Below are 5,820 nucleotides of genomic sequence, written 5' to 3'. Positions count from 1 at the left end.
CCCCCCCCCCCCCCTTTTTCCCCTTTTAAATTTTTTTTTTTTACAGATTTTGTTTTTTCAAACATGAATGTGCAAAGTTTTTCGAATTTCACATGGCTTTTTCCACTCAACATACAGTAGCAGAACAGATGAATAAAAACGGGTCGATCAGTGAATTTCCAGGCCTGCAACTGTAAATGTTGTCTCCAGGGCAGCAGTGAAGATGAAATGATCGACTTCAGTATTTAGCTGTTATCATGCATGTCACTTGTAGTTAGCCCTTATTTGCATGCAGTTTGTGTGTCTAAATGTTAATGTAGATGAGGAAATGTTACCTTTCATAGGTTAATGAAGCTGAGGAAGCTAGCAATAACAGGTAGTAATGTCCTGTTCTTTATAATCAGCTAATTTTTCCCCGAGGACCTATTAATATGAATTTCAGACTTTTGTGCTCATCTTTATTTTAATTTTTTCCCTTGGTGTTTTTGTAAACAAGTTTGATTCTTGATGTCGTTTGGAAAATGTCAGTTATTTTGTTAACAGAAGAAAAGAATTTCTGTGAATTTGCTTGTCTGCCTTGTTTAGATTCTGCTTGATGATTAGTTCTTGAATGGGTAACTCTCTATCTGTTGCTTTTGATTTCAGTTTTTTGGTAATGGTATTTTGTAAAGTGATGACCATGTGCAAAGGAAAGAATTTTGTTAGCGTATCACATTGTTCTGTTAGATGTTGAACAGTTCTTTTTAACCCGTTTCCCCTGTGTCATGGGAAGTAACTCTGAAAAGTAACTCTAAAACTTGAGAGAAAAAAACCGTAGCAAAGTAACTAGTAACTAGTTTTCCAAAATTATAATTGCTCAAACATCGCCGGAAGCCAGTAGAAATGGTTAAAGATGCGTAATAGGTAGCGTGTTTTAAGGGATCTGCGTACATGTATGGGTATTTGAGGGTGGGATGGTACTGCAACAGTCATCAGTTTTTGCAAAAGTATTTTTGAAAGGAAAGGTTATGCACCTTATTATGTGTTGTATGTGTACATGTATGATGGATAATTGGTAGTCTGTATACATTTCACATAAATAAGTTGTTGAAATGTGTCCCTAAAGCAAATTAGTGTTTGGAAAAAGTTTGTATTTGATGTTCGTTTTTGTTTTCACGATCCTGTGAATCATGTCTCAACTACATTTGGCCATTAAAATACATGAAAACTTACAAGAAATGTGAACAATTTTTTTCCAGAATCTCATTTTATTTATGAGTGGTCTGCACTTCCAATAATGATGAGAAGGGGAGCACGGTAATCCATGCATTCAAGCAGTATGTAAGAAATGTTAAGTCCTTTGGACTGGAAACTTGCATTCTCCCAGTAAGGTCATATATTGTACTACGTTGCAAGCCCCTGGAGCAAATAGTGCTTTTGTGAACAAGAAACAATTGACAAGTGGCTCTATCCCATCTCCCCCCTTTCCCCGTCGCGATATCACCTTCGTGGTTGAAAACGACGTTAAACACAAAATAAAGTAAAGAATCCATGCATCTGTGTCTGTTATAGTGAACAGGCAAGTAGGGCTTGCTTTGCTAACATTGCAAAGAGTGTATGTCAACTGGAAAGAACGTGCCAAGTCTAAACAGTGTTGTTGTACGTTGCTCAATGGTTTTTAGATGGGTCTGCACAAATTGCTCACTTTTATCAATCAATCAATGAGTTTTATATCGCGCATATTCCGTGGGTACAGTTCTAGGCGCTCTGCAGTGATGCCGTGTGAGATTAAAATTTTATACGGCCAGTTTTTTTATCATAGTTCTTCATGTAACATACAAAATAAAGATAGTAGATGATGGAATCACTCTCTTTTCGTGCTCCATGTACTTGTAACTCCAAGATTTTTGTTTTCCAAATGTTGAATTAGGAGATTCCAAACTGCACTTTTTCTTACAGATTACTGTTTAAGCGTGAACCTGGACTGAAATTAGATTTATAGGATGGGACTGTATTATATAGGATTAGATAGTAAAATCATCTTTTCTTTAGCTCTCCGTTATATTTTATACCTGGATAGAATTTCCTGAGTTTTCATAAATTGGACTACGTTGCAAGCCCCTGGAGCAATTTTTTGATTAGTGCTTTTGTGAACAAGAAACAATTAACAAGTGGCTCTATCCCATCTCCCCCCTTTCCCGGTCGTGATATAACCTTGAACGGTTGAAAACGACGTTAAACACCAAATCAAGTAAAATAAAGTAAAGTTTTCATGAAAGTGTTGTACATGTATTGCCTTTTTTAATATATTTTTAAAACAGTGTGTTGGTTCAACAGCATTGCTCAACTAAGATCATGTATACATATAAATATATACCTTATATTCTGATTCAAAGTGGAATGTGTTGTTTAGGTATCTCTAAAGAATAATGTGTTTATGCTCATTTTTATGCAGATTCTGGCAAGAGACCGTTGTCTGCAACTTACATCATTGGAATGTATTAACATAAAAATAAACATTTGTGATATGCCTTTACTTACATTTTGTCACTTGAGGGGGTGTGTTGATTGGTGTTAATAGAGAGATTAAGAAGTGCTACCACATTCGTATGGTTGTCATTTTTGGTTGCAAAAAGTCACACTTTTTTGAGTACACGTGACTTCCGATCTCTATGAACAGAAATTCGCTTCGCCAAGAGAAAAAGAAATTCGTAGAATTAATCATTCTGACGAACGTCACTTTGGTCGCGTTTTCTATTCAAAAATTCGAGTCTCTTGCTCAATCACAAAAATGCCAACCATACGAATGTGGAAACGCTTCTTAATCTTTCTAGTGCTTAGTGAATTCTGTACATATCACATGAACATAATCCTCCGACTGCATGTCCAGACATGAATGCATACATTTCAGATATGAAAACAATTATGTATATATTTATTGACTTGAACGGTTATTTTATAAGTTTTAGATTACTTTTTGCAAGATGGTTAGGGTAGCTGCATGTGTACATGGAATAAATAACCAGATAGATTTTTCATTTTGTACTGTGTTCGTGTCCTGAAGTTTGGGGGAAAAAAGACTTGCTGTTGGTAGTGTGCAGATGTAAATTAATTAAAAAGAAGGAAAAAAAATGAATAAAAGAAATGCAAGGTATATATGTTGTGGCTTTGTTTTTTTTATTTGCTTTCTTTTCTCTTTTTTTTTCGATTTTGTAGAACCTGGCATGTTTTACATTTCATGTGAACTTTGTTTGATGTATTTTCATCATTAACGTGTATGCATGTTTGCTGTTTTGGTCTTTCTTTTGCCATGACAAGTATGGTATACTCAGATCAAGCTACTCCCCCCCTCCCCCAGTATTGGTCTTAGTGTACACCTCACAGTTTGTTTTTTGTTTTTATTCCCTGTTAATGTTCATTTATTTGTGTGTAAATTATTGTGAAAGCTTATTTGCAGAAGGAAACGTTTGAAAGGAGTATAGTAAAACTTGAGATCAAAACTGATGGAACTGAAATCTGTGGGAATGAATGATGTGATAGCGTGATAGCAACCGAAAGGGCATTGAATTAGTTGTAAGATTGAAACCCCTGGCCTTAACTCATAATATATATATATATATTATATAAGTGCAGATTTTTTTTTAAATACAACAAACCTCTATTTTCAAGGAAAATGTGGCCTATGATATGAATAAGTTAACAGACATTCAGGAAGTTATATCTGGGTGTTTTTTCATCAAAGTAAGGGGCATTGTTGTATATTTACTGCTTTATATGATAGTGCTAGACCCAAGAGTGATCATTGCAGTCCAAACATTGAACGTGAATCCAACTGCACAAAGTATCGCTTCCATGTGAAGGGACTAGCTGTTACTGGGTGGCCGAGTGGTAACGCACTTGCGCTCGGAAGCGAGAGGTTGCGTGTTCAGGCCTGGGTCAGGCCGAAATTTTCTCCCCCCTTTCCTAACCTAGGTGGTGGGTTCAAGTGCTAGTCTTTCGGATGAGACGAAAAACCGAGGTCCCTTCGTGTACACTACATTGGGGTGTGCACGTTAAAGATCCCACGATTGACAAAAGGGTCTTTCCTGGCAAAATTGTATAGGCATAGATAAAAATGTCCACCAAATACCCGTGTGACTTGGAATAAAGTGTAAAAAAATTCCATCTCACACGGCATTAAGTCTCAGGGCTTGGAAACATGAATACACGCATGCAGGAAAAACAAAAATGGGTAGCGCCGTATACTGTATGGCAGCTCGCTTTCCCCAGGGAGAAAGCAGCCCGAATTTCTGTGAGGTTACCCTCATGGACTATATAAAATCTTATCCTCCTTATCCTTTCATGTTCAGCTGTATCTTGTTTGGACTACTGAAATCACTCTGAGAAAAGTGATTCCCAGTTATTTGTTCATGGTTAGAACAACCAGGGTAAATAATGTTTGTGTTTGTAGAGGTGCAATGCCCAGGTTTGCATGCACCCCTTTTCGTCAGTTAATTAGTTAATTAATCTGCCATGCCCATCTGTATACCAGTAGATCCCCCTATCTGCCATGCTTAAATCTTATTGCTGTGTCTCTTCGTAGCTCTGTGAATGTCAGTAATACGTTCTTCTTTTATTCTGGGTGTGCGTGTTTATTCCTCAGTGCATAACTGAATAATGTAGTTTCTGGTACACTGGCTCAAAAAGGTTCAGTGTCTCGGTGAAAGTGTTCAAACATTATAACCTCTAGACAACATTTCTCTTTCATGGCAGTGCCTCATATGACAAAAAGGATGCATTGAAGAAACAAGAAAGGTACGGTCACCGACCTTTGACCCATGCAGCGGTCTTTGAAGTGGACGGACAGACGAACACTTATAAATACAGAAAATAACCTTATCTTGTCTTGTCTTTCCGTTATTGCCCACAATCAGCAGTAGTGATTACTTCGGCACTTTATGGGATGTTGCGCAAGTCCAAGAAAGCAGCGTCTCCAGCATCCAAAAGTCCATTAAAATTCACAGGTTGGGGGAGTATGGGGGGGAGGGGACATGAGTCACTGTGGCTACTGGTTTAGTGCGAGGCGCGCTACACAAAGGTGTCGACAGTGCGGGCCTCGACGACAGCTGCTGGTAGAGAGTTCCAGTCCTTCACTGTGCTGGGTAAAAAAGCGGCACTCCGATACTGAGTGCGGCAGGTGATGAGGCCGAACTGCTGGCAGTGGCCTCTTCGCTGGCGTGGTGGTAGGGGGGCCAGCTTCGACAAATCTGACAAATTGTCCAGAAGCTCGCTGGGAAGACACAATCGAGACAAGTCTAGTTCTGAATAAAAAATAAGTTATGAATTTTGGAATGTTGGCAGTCTATTTGTTTATGGATTTTTTATGCATTTAAGTCTTTCCATGAAGACAACTACCCCCCGCGGGTTAGGGGGAGTCCCATATTGGTTGGGACGAGAAAGAATTTACCCGATGCTACCCAGCATGTCGTAAGAGGCGACTAACGGATTCTGTTTCTCTTTTTACCCTTGTTAAGTGTTTCTTGTATAGAATATAGTCCATGTTTGTAAAGATTTTAGTCAAGCAGTATGTAAGAAATGTTAAGTCCTTTGTACTGGAAACTTGCATTCTCCCAGTAAGGTCATATATTGTACTACGTTGCAAGCCCCTGGAGCAATTTTTTGATTAGTGCTTTTGTGAACAAGAAACAATTAACAAGTGGCTCTATCCCATCTCCCCCCTTTCCCCGTCGCGATATAACCTTGAATGGTTGAAAACGACGTTAAACACCAAATAAAGAAAGAAAGAAAGAAAGAAAGATATGAAGACAACTACATTGGTAACCATTCCCTGGATGTGGCAACATTTTAAACAAGCAAAAAGAC

The sequence above is a fragment of the Littorina saxatilis genome, linkage group LG1, assembly GCF_037325665.1.
Source record: "Littorina saxatilis isolate snail1 linkage group LG1, US_GU_Lsax_2.0, whole genome shotgun sequence".
NCBI classification, from domain to species: domain Eukaryota; kingdom Metazoa; phylum Mollusca; class Gastropoda; order Littorinimorpha; family Littorinidae; genus Littorina; species Littorina saxatilis.
This window is presented reverse-complemented; position numbering follows the sequence as displayed.